The sequence below is a fragment of the Protopterus annectens genome, chromosome 4.part1 (genome assembly GCF_019279795.1).
Source record: "Protopterus annectens isolate FY-2018-M chromosome 4.part1, PAN1.0, whole genome shotgun sequence".
Taxonomy (NCBI): domain Eukaryota; kingdom Metazoa; phylum Chordata; order Ceratodontiformes; family Protopteridae; genus Protopterus; species Protopterus annectens.
In genome coordinates, this window is record NC_056734.1 from 920,764,262 (window position 1) to 920,784,907 (window position 20,646).

Below are 20,646 nucleotides of genomic sequence, written 5' to 3' on the forward strand. Positions count from 1 at the left end.
TCTCCATGGCCTGGCAGTTACAGCTAGTTAGGCTTAGGGGTGTATAGTTCCCAGGGTCAGTTGATGGACCAATTTTGTGCAATGGAATTGCTGTTGCTTTTTTTCATTTTCCTGGGACAAAGCCAATACTTAACATGTGGTTGAAGAGAGTGCCAACTGGTTATGCTAGGTCCTGTTTCAGACCATTTAGTAGTCAGCCTGGGATGTTTCCAGTCCCATAGAGGCTGTGATTTTGGCCATGTAGAGAGCAAGTATGAACTGCTCTTTGGAGATTCTATGTAGAGGACTGGTGACCGGTATGCTTTGGGGTATTTCTGGTGTGGACACGGGGGGGTAGCAGATTGGCAGTGTTCTCAGGGCCAGCATCAGTGGCACCATCTAATACTAGTTCGGCACAAGCCTGGCCCTTCAGTTTTAGATTTCTGACATAGCTAACGAATGCCACTTAATTATCTTTAGCTAGGGATGCTAGTTTATGTTTGTATGTGGCTTTAGAGGACTTTACAAGGTAGCTAATTTGCTTCTTCAAGCTGTCGAGGGTGTGATTCCTCTGTGAAGTTAGTTCCCTATTGTTCTTAAACATTACTTTCTTTCACTTGTTGTATAACCTATGTATGCTTGATGCCCAGCAGAGTGGCTTGTTTTTTATGAGGACCTTGTTTTGATCCATTCACATTTAGCCAACTCTCTACATTTGTATAGGTGTTTATGAGGGCCATTTGTGTACATCTCTATATAGCAGTCATTGTTGACAGTGGTATCAGGGGGTTGCAACTATTTATGGCATTGGTTAGGTGGCTATAGTTTGCTTTGCATGAATGTTTCATCCTTTCTTTTCTTGTGGGGGTGTCGGGTATGAATGTGAATTTGAATGAGATTGAATTATCATCCGACATGGCCGGAGAGACAGCAGATAGGGGTTAGTGCAGAGAACCCTGTGTTGGTGAGTACTAAGTCTAGGACATTTGAACCCCGTGTGGGAGTGCAAATTATCTGTTTCCACAGCATGTGTATTAACAAAATCTGGGAACCTCAGGGTGAGCATGTTTGTGCACATAAATAACTCCAAATTGATGGGAGGATAGTTGAAATCACACGTGATTAAGGGGTTTGGCTGTATAGTGAGTGGCTCAAGTAGGTCCAAATAGACAAAGTGGCAGATGTTTCATGATGGGGGACCTGTGGCTAACAATGATATGGAAGGGAGTTTTACATACAGTTAATTGGACTTGGTGTAGTGCTACATGGTCATACATGCTGTGTATTTGTCTTTAATGAAGATGTATACACTTCTGCCTTTAGTTCTTCTACTGTCATTTTGATGTCTGAATGTGTGGAAGGCATTGTAGCCTTGCATGGCCAGGGGGCTCTCTGTGGCCTTGAACCATGTCTGCGTGACTGCACAGACATGGGCCTCTTCCAAGATAAGGAGTTCTTCCAGTGAGTGCAGTTTCTGATTTACACTTCTTGCATTAAGCAGCATAACATTCAGTTTGTCCCTAGTGGATTTTTTTATAGTGGGAATTTAGTTGTTCTGACATTGCCTAAATAGGACACTATGGAAGAGGAAAGCACCTTTAGATAGTACAGTGAGGTACATCTCCATTCATTCACTGCAACACGGACTATTCAGAGTCATAACGGTACTGGTTGAGAGACTTGAGTGCATGCTTGATCTGATGGATTAAGCTACCTGACAGGCAGCTGACTGTGACCTTCTCCTTGTCCAGCTTGGTTATGGGGACATCTGTGTGTCTCATTATGGAGTCACGTATGAGCAAGACATTTGGTTTTGAGGTATTTTGCCTGATCAGCTTATTGGCTGAGACACTTGTGTATATTATTATGTTTAGAGGATTCTGTTGGGTCTCCAATTTGTGCAGTAGGTTTGCAGTTGGGAAGTCTCTGATCTTTAGTTAGGTTTCTAGCGAGTACCTTCACATAGGTGGGTTTATGCGTTGTGAGCTTGTTTATGTGCAAGAGGTGAAGTATGTGTGCTGACAACATGTTTGATATCTGGTTTGTTGTTATGTGAGAGAATTGATTCCAAATTCATAGTATAGATACAGCTCTCACATGTTGTATTAGTTTGCTTTAGCAGTAGCTGGTTGTCAGTATATTTGAGGCAATTGCTACATTGCCTCAAGATGCCCATGTAAATCAGGCTGCCTGGAGAAAGAGTGGGAAACTATCCATCCATTAGGGAAGGTATATACTGTAGTAGCTTGTGGAGTTGGTCTAGATAGACCAGATTATGGTGTAAGACTAACAAAATGTGTCTATTCTGTGGAGGGCTAGGGGTGCATAAATGTGTCAGTGTTTCACAATGCACAACTGAGTTGCTTACAGGGCAAAAATGTAAGCTCTGAGCAGCTATGGTAAACTGAGTGCAAACCCAGCAAAACACAGTGCTGGAATACAAGTGAAGTTAAATTATTTAAAAAAAATAGACAAAGGGAAAGGCCAAGAGTGAGCCTTATTCCAGCAATCCCCAACTCAGATTGGTTCTTGGCTGCATAGTTCTGTCACAGCGGTGCAGGGTGAACTTCTTAATGTAAGAGAGCTGGTTTTAGTGCTCAAATGATACCAAACAGTCTAGATTCAGCAAGCCTGACTCAAGCCTGTGCTATGAAATGCAGAAGTACTGGAAATTAAAAGTGCAGAAAATCTAATTCATAACAGAAGAACAAGCAGTTTAAATAAAGGAACAATTCAGTAGAATACTCCAACAAGAGTGTTGACAACAAATCTTCCTAGTGTGCAATAAGTGTTCTGGAACCCAAGTGCTTAAACCAGAACTAAGACACTTTCAGAATAAGAGACACAATAAGCCTTCAACCAGCAATTCCCAGCTTAGAAGGATGTAGGCTATCCTCCCCTGCCACAAGAGTCTATGCCACAAACCTTCCTAATGTGAAACAACTGGATCGGAGGCCAAGTGCTTAAACCATAACAAAGACACTTAGAACAACAGCCAGAATAGGCATTCAACCAGCTCAGAAAGACAGAGGCTAATGTCTCTTCCCACAAGAGTGTAGACTACAAACCTTCTAAATGTAAGAAAACTGGCCCAAAACCCAAGTGCTTAAACCAAAAGTAATAGGCTCAGAATAACTGTTACAATTTAATGCGATACCAGACAGATGACAGTGACATGTCTTTTAATCTACCCATAAACATCATGGCATGGTTAGTAGGCCCTGTGTTATCTTGATGAGAAAGCCCTGTGGTCTGTCCAGCTGCTTCATGTACCTGTTGAGGTTCATAAAAAAGAGAGCATTATACTGTATTACTGTTCTGATGAGTTTGTTTACAGGGTTGTCATACAATCATGAGATCTGAATGTGATGGCATGTGTTAAGATGTGCACCATACATATGCACTGGAAAAAATTAAAGAGAAAGGCTATAAAGTAATGACACACATTGCAGTTCCTGACTTCGCAACCTTTACAGAGAACACACTAGAAAGTACTGACATGATGATGCTATCCACTGTATAATTTGGCAAGGCAAATATAACTGACAGGTACAATTATCTGCACTGATATAGCTATACACCCTGTTCATCAGACATAAAGCTTTTGTATTCCTGAATCCAAAACAGACAAAACAGTGATATGGCACAGTTATCATCTTTTGCACAGGATGCTGGAGGGGGAGGTGGTAGAAGGCCTAAGCTGACACACAAGGTCAGTGAGTGTGTGTGAGGGACAAAGGGAAGCAGGCAGGCTGTGTATGTGTGTCTGTAGGGGTCCTCAATGTGAAAGTGGTGTGTTAGAGTCTGTATGAACACTGCCAATCTCAATGCTATTTGTACATCCTGGTATGTTGGAAGGTGCATGATAGAGGTGACACTTCATCATTGTTGCCCTTGACCATGAGAATTGGATCTGCCAGAACCTGTACTGGCACCTCCACTCTCAAGGTCAGATGGAGTGCTGCTACCTGAGTGTGCCTCATGTCTGCTGGATGTGCTTCCTTCACAGGAACACACAGGATCATGACCTGCCATGTTGTGTGTTGACAGCACACTCACTGATGGAAGAGTAGAAGTACTGCCACTACTGGACCATGATCAGGCATGGACACATTGGCTATCAACAATTATTGTGGCTGACCTATGCCCATGACAATGCCATTCCCCTTCCAGCAGATATTCAATTACAGATGCTGCTCACTCCATGACAGACACCCCTTGGTCCATCAGAGAGATCCTGTGTTCTAACATGTCATTGATCAGATCCAGGGAATCGGCAACACAGACAGTCATGCATGTCAGACTGTGCCACGTCCATAACCCTGAGCATTTGTCTTTAGAGCCTTTCTGAATATGCCTGTGCCTCTATGACAGCCCTAAACATGCATTATGTGACATGGAAAGAGACACCTGCACCAGGTTTAAGAGGGAGTGCAGGCCCCCTTTGAGATCCCTATCAACCCTCCTGCTTGGCATCTCACCAATACTTTGGCTACAGCCAGACTCAACTGACACTGAAGCCACAGTAGCCACACTTCCCTGCTCAATGTCACCATCCTTCATCTGTCCTATATCTGTGGAGTCAATGGACTGGATAGGCATAGGCCTACTGGCTGTGTCTGGAGAAAATGAAAGGGGTGGCTGTATGTCAACCTCGGTGTCAGATTCAGCCTCTGCACTCTCCAACAGTACCTCAGTTTCACCAACATCATCAGCAGTCTCTGATGAGACCCTGCCATCAGGTGGCACAGGGACCACATGATAAAAAGGGAGAAACACAGGCATATATTTAATACCTGCACTACTATCATGCCATATAAATGCTAAACAACTAGCAGTGCTGCTACTATTACAGACAGTATAGCAATACACACAACAGACCTAAAATGCCACATTATGATATTTCTAAAAATTGATCTGCAGTATTGAAATAACTTTATTTGTCTTACCTTCTGCAGGTGGCATACATTTCTGGATTCTTTATGGTCCTGAAATAAGTTAAGTAGCAGGTAAGGCCAACATCTTCACATTTAGCAGTAAGACAGGGGAATTACATGTACTCCTCTCAATCTGCATAAAATATTAGTTCAGCAAGAATGTGGCTGTCAACTCCAAATTAATCTTATCACTGTACCAATCTTCAATCCCCCCAAAAAGACATGTGACACAGATGCAGATTTTATTTAAATTGTTTTACTATACAGCGATATTCAGCTAGTCGTATAATTTATTTATTTATATGAGTTGTTCTGTTGTAGAAGATTTGCCAGGGAATCCTCATTGGGAGTGAGACATGGTTCTGCAGCAGGCCCACCCCTGTTACCCTTGGGTCTTGGGCAACAGCAGCTACATGCCTCCATGCAGATGTTACCATATCAGTGGCCATGTGGTACACCAGCTCATAAGTATGGCTGTGACTGCCTACGGCATTTATGTTTGCAATGATCTCCTGCCATAGTCTCAGCTTTTCTGGCATATTGGGATGATCCCTTCTGAGAAGAAAAGCCCCATGTTTATGGAGCACATCAACAATTATTGTAGTCTTGGCTTCAGTGAAGGGGGGGGGTCTGTGCCTCAATGACATTGTTGGTACTAAAAGACAACAGAGTGATAATGCACATAAGTATCACATAACTACAAAGAAACTGTTCCCAGATAAAACAGTTAATGTAGGCAGTCAGTAGTACCCAATATAAAAATATAAAACATACTACAGATGTAAAATACTAAGAATAGGCAGGATGCAAAACAAGGAGAATAGCAAGAGCAACATATATTTGTATGTGCCATAGCAGTAACTCAATTGTGCTCCCCCAAAAAGAACAGTCCATTCTAGTTTGTGACATAACAGTAACATCTTTGCTCCCCCACCCACAAAAGAAAAGGTACATGAACCATTTTGCTAATAAAACACATTTGAAAAGCTAAACATGCATTCAAAGGACCTTCCCCTGAAACATTTGTACATATGTATCACACACCTTACTATTTTCATATATTTATCAGTCATTTGTACCTCTGAAATGGATTTACAAACATAGCCATGCCATCAGTACACTTCTGACTAATACATACAGACACCAATATAAAAGGCTTTGCTTTACATTATTCATTAATATATTCCAGCATATGCATTATGTAGGTAACAGAATGACAACATGCCTACTAGAGTCCAATACTCCTCTGTAAGGACAGGCTTGGAAATGTTTTGCTTTTCTGAACATGTAGTAAGTATCCTCACCATCAGTTTGGCTAGCTACACATTTGCCTTTTTATAATGTTGTATATTATTAATGGATTACATCTGTCTAGGCTGTGTTTCAGATATGCTAATTACAACATAAGCAACTGAATTGTATGCTAATCAACCAATCTGGTGGAGCTATTCAACTAGTTATAAAGCAACCATGTAGACTCCATGCTATTTTTTTCCTGTGGATTTCAAAAGTAGTGGACTAGAGGAACAGAAAGTCTACACAGACCAAATGTTAAGAGCTGCTGCTGCTGTTTAACTCCATTTGTAAGTGCTACTGGCTGTAGGCAATGCTGTTGCTGCTGTCAATAGGCCTAGGCCAAGACAGTGAAGAGTTTTCCAGCTATCTTTAACTTATCACTACATGCACACTGTGGATATTGTAGAATGCTACAGAGTGGACAGGGACACAATGCAGGAACCCTGAGGCCTTTGCCAGCCTAATCTCAGAGCCACAGCCTTTGCATCCCCATGTATTGACTGTGTAATGCTTGCATCACAGTCAGCCCTGATCTAACACTGTGGCAACCACTGCATTTCTAAGTTAAGTCCTGAACATGTACTGGATGGTATAATAATATCATGACATGTCCTTGTATTTCATCATTTGGTAAAGTAAGCAACTACAAGGTGGGAGATTTGAACACAATTTAATGTCACATGTGGCAGCAGAGAGTTATTTGTATTGTATGTGTCCATTAACAAATAGTAGGCCTCAGGATTCAAAAATTTGCACATTGATACCTCCCCAAAGTAATAATGATTGCCGCATGCTCTCAGTTTTGCACCATATGTTTGTAATGGGAAATCATAACAGAGAGATGTTAAAAAGTAATGAGACACATGGCAGTTCCTGGATTCACCACACTCAGAAGATCAAACCACTGGGATGCAAAACAAGGAGAGTAAAAAGAGCAACATTTCATTGTTTGTGCCATAACAGTAGCTCTGCCTGGGTCTATCCCTCTCAAAAGAACATTATACCCTTGCAAGTGCCATGACAGGAACACACCTCTGCTACCCACCCCCAAAACAGCAGTCTATGTTTGTTTATGCAATCCAACCTTCCATTAATTTGATGACACCTGTATATCATAGCGGTCCCATTTAATATCTTCACACATTTTAAGGTAAATGATATAGACTGGCTTACATAATGCATGTCTCTGATTGGTCAGATAATTGATGAATGGCCAAGAAACACAGAAAGGTAGGACATAGCTGTATATTTGCAAGTAATAATCATAGCAGGTTGTTTGATCATAAGTGCACTAAATCCAAATATATTAAATAGAATACATTGCAAATAGGTTATGCCTTGATATCAGTGCACATTCCATTGCATTTGGTTGTGTGAGGAATTATGTCATGTATTTACTGCAAAGATGTTTGTGGGGCAAAGATAGACAAGTCTACCCTCCTGTTCTCTGGTGTGCATTGCAGTGAGAGTTGGGATCCAGATCTTTGTAGTCATATCTCATGTGTGCTAATATTTTCTACTGTGTATGTCATAAATTGATTTCCTGCATTTCAACTAATTTTCCATTTTTATATATTTTTTTCTTTTTTGAGGAGCCACTGTTTGGGCAATGCACCTCTTAACACAAACAGCTTTGACTATGTGCATTTCCTTTGCATGTAGAACAGCAGTGCACAAACCAGACAAATGGGCAATCCAGGAAGCAGAAAGGACCCAGACAGCCACATGCATGCACTGAATGCATTCAATCAATACTAAAGGCCATCACACAAACACATTTCCCAGCAGTGCCCTCTCTTGCACAACATGTTTGTGCAATGTTAAGTGATGCACAACAATTTCAAATGTTGCAAATCCAGAAAGTGCATGCTCCCAGTAAGTGTGATACCTGTAGTTGGTGGGAAAACATCATTCTACATTGATCTTTATCTGTAATAGACATTGCAGACATTCCTGGAGAGTTTCTGAGATTCCGTGCTCAAAGATGGGATGTCCAGGAGTCCAAAGTGTTTATTGGACACCTATTAAATGAATACGCACCCAGGCTTTTGCAGAAGGACTATTGTGGCTTGGATTACAAGGCAGAGGCATAGAATAGTCTAGCCTGGACTCTGACTAGTGCTACCAGTATCCCCAGCACTGGTGAACAATATAGGAATCACTACAGAGACCTCTGGATAAGGATGAGGGACTTCTTCAACCATTGGATCAAGGAATGCAGGACTAGGGGCACCCTCCAGATGTGTAAGTATTACTTACATACACTACTGTAAGAGTTAAAGGTTGGATATAGTCAGGATTGGTATGCTTAATGGTATTCTGTTGTGCACTGTTTTTACACAGCCATCAAAGACTGGGCACTGAATGAGCGAAGCCATGCCACTAGATTGGCATGTATGCGAGACGTATGTGGAAATTGTGCATCCCAACAGTAGGGTTATTTTAGCATTAAAAAATAAGATCCATTTATTGGTTCATTATGCAGTCGTATCAAATTGAGCATTCATTTCTCAACTGCAATAGGAAAGTATGCATGCATTACTCTGGAGGCCATAACAACAGTTCAGTATTAAAGAGTAGTCATAGGCTGTGCCTTCAAAATCCATACTTTCTAAATATACAATACTGTAAAGTTTTCATTGATATTGCAATGTAATTTCAGAGCTCTAAAGCAGTGTCACTACTGGCTTGCTGTAAACTGTAATAAGTATATGTAAGCACAGCTGGGTATGGCAGTCCCATGGGATCCTCTGTCCCCACTATAACAGCTGCAGCACCATTGCTGATCCCATCTGATGCATTACCTGGTAGCAACCTCTCTGCTTCCCCCACACTAACTGACACCTCAAGTAGTTCTGCCTCACAGAGCAGGTGAGTTTATCACCTGTGATGTACTGCCCGGGTTGGTGCATAGGATTGTGCACCATACAGTTGGTGCACCCGTACTCTGAATGGAGCCACTGCTCTCCATCTTTATATTAAATAACACAAGAAGACACAGATGTCAGACACTGCAACCATCAGTGCAGTGAGGTAACAGTGATGACATTCCATTGGGTGATGTCCATGATTTTGCAGTCTCTCTACCCTCATTCCAACCATGCTGTTCGCACACCTCATGTGTCCTTCACCGTCCATATTTTTGTCTTGTATGTTTTGTCTGTCTGCAGTTTCTTCCTTGCCTGTCCAACTTACATCACCCAGACGTTCATACAGTCCTTCCCCGACATTCATCTCTCTTTCAGAAAAAAAAAAAACACCCCATACATAGCTCAACATTTTGCAATGTGTCTTCATGACACACATGATTTGGTCCAGTTCCCTATACAACAGATTCTGTTGTGGTTGCCCTAATCTGGTAAACTTGTATGGATTCTCTAAAATATGGTTACTTGGTACTAGTTTCCAATACAACCTCATATATGATAGTTATATATCTGATTTTGCTGCAGCCTTGCATTAGTGCACAATGTGCACCACTGTGGATTATGCTTTTAAAAAAAAAGAAATGGGGAAGACAGGAAAGTGTTGAAATGGGGAGCAAGAAAGGGGAAGAACAAAGTCAAATGAGGGAAGGAATGTGCAGGAAGGATATAGAAAAGAACCATAGCTCTCCATTTCTTGAAGAATAAAACATGGACATAATACAAAATATGTAGAAATTTGATTTGCATTGCCCCAGAACATGTGTGCTGTGAGACGAGCTACGATATGGAACTTTTTTTGGAGAGAGAGAATGTTGGGGAGGGGGAAGGGCTGTAGGAATTATCTGGGTGAGGTAAGTTGGGCAGGTAAGGAAACTATTACAGAGAAACAAGACAAACAAGGAAAGAGACAAGGACAGAGAAGGACACATGAGGTGGGTGAACACCATGGTTGGGGAAATGATGAGAAATCCAGGTCCCATGGATGTCGAGGTGGTTGACAGTGAGAATCTAGTCCTCACCCAGTGTACTGTCATCAGTGTCACCTCACTGTACCACTGACTGCAGTGCTCAATGTTTGTGTCTCCTTTGAGTGCTCTGCACAAAGATGGAGATCAGGTACTCCATCACGCATAGGTGTGGACCCACAGTGTGGTGCACAATCCTGTGCACCATCCCTGGCAGTTCCCATTGAGTGCAAAACTCAGCACCTCTGCCACTGCTCCCAGAGGGAGTCACAGACCTATCTTCCAGGGCAGAACTAAAAGACTGGCCAGGTAGTGCAGAGGTGGCAGAAAAGGTGCTAGCAAGTTGTGCACCAGATGTGCTGGGCAGTGGTGCTCATACCTCCCAACTATCCAGAATTACTTGTTTTTTACCGAGTTTTGGGGTCCAAATAATGGGGTGTCACGATTCCCAAGTGGCACCCCTTCATTTCCAATATTTTTCCAGCTATTTTTTTTTAATTTGTTTGCTTTCGCACTTTTGAGCTGACATCATTGCATGCGCGATGACGTCAGCTCCATCAACCTATCGGAATTGAGGCTGAAGGGCTCGTGTGCACACATGTGCTACTGTGTGGAATTGGATCTGACAACAACAGAGAACTCATGAGAGACAGGTAATAATTTCTGGTGCTGTACAGATTATTTCTTAACTGAGTTGCCATGTGGAGGTACTTTCTGTTTGCCAAAGGAGTTGAGTTACTGCTGCTGCATGCCATAGTTTAAGCTGCACAGACTGAGGAGGTTGAGTTGCATTCCGTTAGAGTTTAAGTGTATATGCTACACTTTATTTATATTATGCACACAGTTTTTGCTTGGGTTACTGCTTAAGAGTCACAGACTGTCCTTTTATTTGCTTGCACGCAGGTAGTTCTGGACCGTTACTATAGTTATACTTAAACAGAGACACTTTCTGTATATGCACAGACTGATGAGGTTGAGTTGCTTTCCATTAGAGTTTAAGCATATATGCTATACGTTATTTATATTATGCACACAGTTTTTGCTTAGGTTACTGCTGAGGAGTTTAAGCCACCCAGACAGTCTTTTTATTTGCTTGCATGTAGGCAGTTACAGACCGTTACTGTATTTAAACTTAAATGGAGAAGAGAACACTTTCTGTATATGCACAGACTGAGGAGACTGAGTTGCTGCTTGCATGCAGTTCTGTTACTGCTGAGGAGTACAGACAGTCTTTTTATTTGCTTGCATGCAGTTCCGTTATTGTATTTATAATAGAGAATACTTTCTGTATATTTTGTGTGTGTGTGTGTGTGTGTGTGTGTGTGTGTAAATGCCCCCAACAGAATACACCTGATGGCTAGAGGTACTCAGGCTCAAACCCTGTACCTTGGGTACAGGTAAAAAGAGCCTAAAGTCACTAGCCACCACCACTTGTAAACTTGCTCCTCATATTTTTGTTCTGTTCCTTATTAGATTTGTGGATTTCAGGAGTTTTGTGCCAAATCACTGAAGGATTGTTTTTACTAAATTACATGCATTTGAATTTCAGACTTCATTCTTCAGAAAATAAATGGTAACACAAAACCTTTTATTCTAGCAATTTTCTAAGATCAGTATTTGAAATGTATCCGTATTTTGGGGCTGTATTTCCCATTATTGGCTTTGTCCAGGTTTTTTGTGCTAAGCCGTTGAGAGCGATGGATAGCCTATGGTGAGAAGTGAGAACTGAATTCACTAAATGATAACCATTTAAGTTTCAGTTTTCCTGTCCTTCAGGAAACTGCTGATTTGGCTTAGTGGTATGTTGCTCTGACTACAGTGTCCTGGGTTCAAGACTTGGCAGTGAAATGCATGGTGGTAACAACATTTTCTTCAAGCAACTTTCCAAAATTATACAAGCAATGTTTAAAATGTATCCTTGGTTTTTGGCCTTTTGTCCCGTCTCCCAAAAAAAGCTGAAATTGAACATAAGTGTGGGAAGCTGTGCAAGATGCCTATGGCTTGCACAACTGTCATTCTATTTTTTTATAGATTTATATATATAGTCTGTGTCAGTAGACTTTTATCATGAAAATGTTCTAAATAGAATTAGGACAGTTTTGCCATCATTGATTCATGCATTTTGTTTAATTGCCTATTGGAAAAATGTTTAAACAGTAAATTTAAATGTGCTTAAGTCTAACAAGTGTGCTGCATTATACAAGGACTATAATTTAATAAAGTCAGGAAGGTGTATCAAAGACTGTATGCATGTTTCTTGTTTTGTGTACAAGGGGCCTATGATTTGAAAACAGCCAAAAGGTAATCTTTATCCACCACTGGCCAGATGCATTTTCTTTGGATGTGGTGTGGGTTTCAATGTTTCAATGAATGTGAGTTTCAAGGGCAGAGAAGTTTTAATGCCAAGTCTGTTTTCATTGTGAGACAGTATTGCTTTGTTAAGCAGATATCTATTAGTGTTTGTGCATTGTGCTATAAAATGTAAAAATAAAATCCAAATAATCATTGTAGGAGTAAAGCAGTATGAACACATTAGTGTTTATGGGAAATGGGGTGAAATGGCCAGGTAATAGGACATTGGAATGGCTGCAGGGGGACTCTGGTGGTATATTTTGTTTCTGTTCTTCAGTTTGCATTTGAAAGTTGGTATCCCACAATTCCACTGGAGCAGGTGGGGTTGTGTAATTATATATGCAAATTTTACATTAATCAGTGTACAGATTTGTACCTATTTTTCATGGGCCTTGTCCAGATTTTTGTGGTTTCCAGGTTGAGAGGTATGGTTTATAATATAAATAAAGTATAGCATATACACTTAAACTCTAACAGAAAGCAACTTAACCTCCTCAGTCTGTGTGGCTTAAACTCTGGCGTGCAGCAGCAGTAAGTCAACTCACTTGGCAAACAGAAAGCACCTCCGTGTGTCAACTCCATTAAGAAATAATCTGTACAGCACCAGAAATTATTACCTGTCTCTCATGTGTTCTCTGTTGTTGTCAGATCCAATTCCACACAGCCACAAATGTGTGCACATGAGCCCTTCAGCCTCAATTCCGACAGGCTGATGGAGCTGACATCATCGCTCATGCGATCATGTCAGCTCAAAAGTCTCTCAAAACAGGTACTTGCATGAAAACATATGAGTAATAAAGAAATATCTTACAAAGGACTTATCTACCCTTGAACTTGTTCTCACAAATATATCCACTGCTTGTATGCCTCTGTATGTAACATCTTCACTCTTCCCTTGGGAAATCAGACTATAAATAAGTCACCTTCTCCTTTTATAATCAGCTAGTACTTCTTTATTTAAAGACTTATAAAATGCAAATTTTCTTCACTTATTTATGACCTAAAATTCTGCTGTAATTCTCCTCTGATGGATGATCCCATTGCTATAGCTATTGTATTAACAAGGCAGCCCCATTCACAGTAAATATAAAGAGAATTAAAAGAAACACTTCTATGGTGGAATGCCAGTTTAATAGATTGTATAACATGGGAACAATACTTAATGTTTATAAGAAGTATTAACTTAAGAGGGCAAAAAGCAATTAGTATTGAGCTAATGGGAATCATTAGAAAGCTAAAACCTGAATATTAACTTAAAATGGCCACAACAATACTAATAATTATGAATCTTTCCTTATCTACTTCAGGATCTTAAAAACTAACATAAAAAAATGGTCAAATCTGGTCCCCAATAATACTTCCCACTCCGATGCCAAGAAAATCATTAATACTCCAGCTCAAAAGTTAGAGCAACTTTTTACTCTAACAGTTATTGCTATTCCATGTATTCATTGCCACTCCTGTTCATAACTATTGAATAAGTATTGTCAGCCCCCTCAAAAGCTCATCCATGGGCTTAGAAAACCATAACTGGTTGCCTGATTATCAGTACCAAATATGGCCTATCTGAATCCCTACATAAACTCTGTACTGGCTACATTCCTGAAGCTTGGAAAGCTGCTATTATAGTTCCACTACACAAGGAAAGTCCAGCTACAGACCCTGGGAACTGCATACCCATTTGTCTCGCTAGCCTCATATGTAAATTTATGAACATATTATCTCAGACCTCATTACTATGGACATTGAAAATCAGTTAACTCTGTACCCACACCAATTCAGCTTTTGTAAGCAAGGTCCTGCCTTCTAAATGTAAATATTTTCCTCATTATTTTATTTTATTTTTTGAAAAAGTCACTAAACCACTGGATAGTGATTGTACAGTATATACAGCATAATAATTCTAAAAACATGCAACTGGAGCATTTCTCCCCGGGCCTCCGCTGAAAACAGGATCTGTGGAACCTAGTCGGACTTTCCCGGTCAACAAATGTAAAATAAAATAAAAATAAAATAAAATAAATAACCAAACCTGGCCAAGGCCTTTGACACTATTTCCAATGAAGACATGATTGATAAATGTGTAAGTATGACTGTGTTCTTCATGTTGTTCAGTGGAAAGCTAAGTGATTGCCTGACTTGAACCCATCTGGTTGCAGTTACAAATTTCACTTTTGAAAGAAAACTCACTAGGTTCATTGTTTGTCCCTGTCCTATTTGCATCTCTTTCTGAGCCTTGGAAGTTAGTATTTCATTTTCAACTGATTTACAATTGTTCCAAAGTGGGTGACACCGTGTTAATTGTTGCAAGGACAATGGACTGAGATTAAATGTGAAAAATATAGTTTAATTAATTTTGGTTAAAATAATATTTTCCTGTACCATATATTGATGCACCCCCCCCCCCCCCGATCAGACATTGTCAGAAGAGGTCTAGCCTCCCTTGCTGATAATTTAAATATTGACCATCATGCCATCACAGTATTAGGAAAGCCTTCTATCTGGCTCATATAATTTCCAAAGACATCTCCTCTAGATCCAAATAAATCTTAATTCCCCTTGACTCTTATCTCATCAGGTCAATTAATGAATATGATGCCCCTTTGGCACATAACTGTCTAAACATATCATTCTACTTGATTGACCTCAGAGGTCCCTTACTAAAATGACCAGTGGTCTTAAAAATATTATTGCTCTGGAATTACTGGTAGCCCTCTCTTTGTACTCAGTTTTTTATAGACCCTTCACTGGGATCCATGTCTAGCCTTTCAAGCCATGAAAGTTCGGATCCTCATTGACCTTTAAATCTTTCTTAGAATAAATTGTTTCTCAGCTTCTAAGTTAAAGGAACTAAACATTCATTCAAAGATAAATAGGACATACTGGCATGAAACACTCATCCTAGCCTATCTCCCACCTCTGAAACAACATTCTACTACATTTAAAATTTCCGCTTTTAAACAAAACGATTTCCATCTTCAGATAAAGTAAACACTGTAAATGAATTGTCCAGTTCAGCTTTTAACCAGAAACTCATTCATCTTATTCTGCTGTTGATTTACAGTGTTTACTTTGTCTGAAGATGGAAAACATTCTACTTCATGACAAGCAGAGTATCACCCTTGCTACCCCCAAGGTAAATGTAGATATCAGGATGGGTGACATTAAATTATTTCCTAGTCTATTTCCTCTTTCAGGCTTTTGGAAACATTTAAATATAAGATATTGGCTAAGCTTGTAATACTGTGCAGATTGATAGGTTCACGGGTAAGCAGCAATCAATCAACCTATGAACCATGCAAGTCTGGGCTTTAATGTCACTAAAACACCCAGGACTGGAAATGTAGATTTGTTGATTTCAAGACAATGATTACAGTTCTCACTGTGTGGAATCATGCAAGAACATGCATAGGGGATGCAGCATGACCTCTGATTATGTGGATGCTCACATCTGCGACCAGGATAAGGGCTTTATTAGAAGTGTCCTCCCTACTGTGATGTCAGCAACATTCAAAGAAACTCCATTGTCTCTTGTATGATAGCTCCTCCAGTAGGCTCATTGTGCTCTCAGAATAGCAAGTTCAGCGGAAAAGGTCTGAATACCAAGATGGAAAAGGACCTTGCTGTGTTTAATTATGGTGGCTGCCAAAAAAAGCTATTATTAGAAAATGGAAATCAGAATCTTAACAACTATACTAGAAGTAGTGAATATAGTATCAGAGATAAAACTACTTAAATCGCCATCTTTAGAAAAGGGTAGGAACAAATCATATAGGAAAAATGGGAATTGTAGGAAGAATACAAACAGGGAAGAAATTAGGTCTAAAAGAAGGCAGGACTTAAATCAGCTATGAAATGTTTGACTGAAAATTATTGGGTAGATTATAAGTTATGTATAATGTTTGCAGCTGGGAGTGTGTCAGTATGGTCTGATGGTCTGTGATGTAAAATGCTTGCAACTAGGATTGTGTCAGTGTATTTTTTTCATTTATATAAATGTATGGCTGCCTATATTGTAAGTAATGGTTTAATAAAGATGTTTCTTGTTTAAAAAAAGGGCCAGGAATTGAATAATTTATGTAATTTTCCTTAGGTTATATTAATATAGCAATATAGCTGAAGTATAATGTTTGCAAATGTGAACCTGTTAATACAGTTTGATTATTTTTATATAAATGTAAATTTGTCTATGTCAAACATGATAATTCAATAAATGTGTTTAAAAAATACCAAGATGGAAAAACTTACTCCTAGATTCTCAAAAGCTTGCACAGAGTGCAAGATCAGTGCAGGAGCTCAAACAGGCAAGATGTCTGCTGTGCGATCCAGGAATAGCCTGCAGGGGCGTGCATGAGCTCTCCTGCACTAATCTTGCACGGACTAAGCCCACGTATGCAAATCACTCCATTTGCATCTGAAATCCATGCAAATGAGGTGATTTTGCAATCCAGGAAGCTTGCAACAGTCTGTGCAAGACTAGTGCTATCTGCAGAAATGTACTCAAAGTAATAGAGTACCTTTTTGCAAAATCCAAAACGGCGTTATAACAGCTCCAAATAAAGGTTGCATATCATTGAAGAAGCATGCCAATGGCCAAGTATAAGACCATTGGCATTGCCAACAATATAAAAAATAAAAAAATCAACTTTTATTGTTTTTTTAGCCGATCTTGGCTGTTTAAGCATAGGGCAGCGGTGCACAAATGGGATCGGGGGAAAATAATAAAATAAACCTAAAATAAGCATTCTAACTAAAATCAGTATTCTGCCATGCAAGTCAATGGTAGGCAGAAGACAACCTGGCCAGTGAGTAGCGGTTGCTAAGAGGGAGGCTATGCAAATAAGGTAAAGGTTAGTGAATCCCAGTTTTCCCCAGCATGTGAGTCATGTCCCAACAGTGTAAGAGTATGAATAGCTGTGTGCAAGCCTAGGAAGTAGGTGACATCATGGGGGTGTGTGTCAGGCATACTGTAAGCAGATTGGAGCCCAGTGGCTTGGGTTTGCTCCTAGCATAGCACAGCTAAGCTAGGTGGTGTGTCTAAACCTGCCTAGCAGTCTTTACAAAGTGTAAGCAGGTGTGCGCGCCACGCACAGGGTTTTACAGGAAGAAAAAAAGAGGTTAAACCAGGAAATAGCAGCAGTGTGCACATTTGAGCACTCTGTTTGTGTGGCACACACATGGGCTTAAACAGAAGCGCAATGGGAAGGGAAAACAGCAGTAGGAAGGTAATCAAGGAGTACTAGCTTAGCTGCCAGGTGAAATGTATCAGAACCAGCCAATTACACAGGCAGCAGACCAGCCCAGCCCAGAACATTACTATAAACTATGCAAACACCTACCCCTCTGGTTTTTCCCACACTCTTCACCACCAGTGTAAACAAGCGGGGAACTTTTAACACTCACACAGCAAAATGTTAGGGACTGCAATAGCTATCATAGAACTTGTGGAAGAGGCTTAGGGTGGTGAGGATGTGAATGCTGCCGAGCAACCCACAGTGAGAAGATGGAGAAGAGTGTACAGACCCAGGGAAACCTACCAAGGGCTACATAAGCTGGAGATAGTGTAGCGCTATAGGGTAGACGGGGACCTCCTACAACAATTTGTTGAGCTGTGCCGGCCACACCTCACACACATAACTAACAGAGGGGAACCCATCCCAATGGATACCAAGGTATGTGTAGGCCTAAGAATACTAGCTACAGGTACCTTCCAAAGGCCAACTGGGGATATGATGGGGATTTCACAGGCATCAGCATTCAGGGTACTCCACCAGTTCCTGGATGCTATGTCAGCACATGTCTGTGAGCATGTATATTTCCCCAACACCCGTGAGGCGTTGGCCAGCAATATGTGTCTCTTCCACCAAATAGCAGAATACCCTGAGGTAGTGGGTGCAATAGACTGCACGTACATAAGCATCAAAGCACCACCCAGTGGGTGGGGTAGGGTCTACATCAACTGCAAGCGCTTCCCCTCCATCAACTGCCAGGTCATGTGTGATGCCCAGGGCATAATAATGAACGTGTGTGCTGGCTGCCCTGGAAGCTATCACTATTCCCATATCTGGCATCTGACACAGCTGTACCACAGATTTGCCAATGGGGACATCACACACGGTCACCTAATGGGGGATGCTGGATACACACTGGAGCAATGACTGATGACACCCATCAGAAATGCACACACACCGGAACAAGAACTCCATAATGAGGCACACGCACAAACAAAAATCATAACAGAGCATGTGTTTGGGGATGCTCCAGTCACGGTTCCAGTGCCTGGACACATCCAGTGGAGCCTTGCAGCACTCACCAGCTACATATACCCAAATTGTCCTTGGATGTGCCATGCTACACAATATGATCCTGCGGAAACAGCTGCAGCAGGAACAGCACTGGGCAGGGCTGCACAGCCCCCCACTATTGCCAAGGGCTGCACAGGCACAGAATGACTCTGAGGAGAAACAACCTGAGCCTACCCCAGTAGGCAGAAGGAGGCATGCCCAGTATGCTCTGACCTTGGCAAAGAGGCAACACATAGCACATACACTGACATGGGAGGGACCCAGGGAATAACAACTCTCTCTGACTCTTGCATACAGTAAAAGGGATGCCAGACATTACACTACCTGTGCCTAACCATGTGTAGTGAGCGTACTATGTGCATCTGACATAGGCAGCTCTGCAGCACCACCCTCAATACTGGGACACTCACATGGTAAGTGACTCACACATGCCAGTCAGAGGGGATCATACCCAACAACAGACACAGCCAGCAGGCCAGGTGTAGACAAACACAAACAAATGCTGTACTATGGCCTCTGAGGCCTATGAGTAACCTCCCCTCTGAGGCCTACACAGACAGACTGCAGCAGGCCAGGCAGTGGTATGTCAGTTGTGAAGGCTAGGATGTCAGAAACTAATATGTAGGTAATTAAAAGCTAAGATCTGTAGTACACTGGTATGCCTCTAGCCAGCACAATAGGTAAGACTACAGACTGAAGTGAAGTACCCAACATCGCAAATGTGTACAAGTGTCAGGTGTGCCCCCCCCATTCTACATAGACATATAGTAACAGTCAGGTGTGCCCCCCCAATCCTGTGTAGACATAGTCAGGTGTGCCCCCCCATCCTACATAGAAATATAGTGACAGTCAAGTGCCCCCCCCCAAAAAAAAGCCTCCTCGCAAATGTGTACAAGTATCAGGTGTCCCCCCCCCCATTCTACATAGACATATAGTAACAGTCAGGTGTGCCCCCCCAATCCTGTGTTGAAATAGTCAGGTGTGCCCCCCCCATCCTACATAGAAATATAGTGACAGTCAAGTGCCCCCCCCAAAAATAAAGCCTGTGTAGAAATGTAGAAACAGTCAGGTGTACCCCCCTCGGCTATGCAGAAATGTAGCAACGGTCAATACTAAATGATCGATGGATACTCTGCAGACATAGCATGCTACCTGTCTGTGTACAATACAAAGGTCAACTCCACAGTACAAACTACCTGGACTTCATCCACACATGCAATACAGATGGCCATAATGGACATGCTCACACACTTAGAGAAATAAAGGCAATGTCAGTCAACAACATACTGAAAGGTCATACTGGGCATGCTCACACACTTAAACACATGAAGGCCATGTCTGCAAACACCAGTGGACCATACATATCTGGCAGTTGCAGTTGTAAGTGCAGACACTTGTCAGTATGCACCACTCATGCCTTGCACACACAGTGGATAGGAATACAGACATATATGTAAGGACAACACACTATAATAAGTCAAAGTTAGCTGGACATAGATGTGTAGAAGAGGGTGACTGTGATAAGGAGCCATCCAGGCCTGTCCCACTCAGCACACAACCAAAGGGCCCCAAACACATGAGGTGCAGATGTCACTCACTGCAGATACTAGCCACCAGTATCTGTTAGCATTACAGACTATGTGGTGCACATGCCAGCTGTGCAACATGACTGCATAAGGAAGTAGTTCTCTAGTAGCTGAATACAAGTACCTGTGGTATATGACCCCATGTGTGCCTGCATTTAGTGTGTTATTACAGACTATGTGGTGCACGTGCCAGCTGTGCAACATGACTGCATAAGGAAGTAGTTATCTAGTAGCTGAATACAAGTACCTGTGGTATATGACCCCATGTGTGCCTGCATTTAGTGTGTCAACCCCTAGAT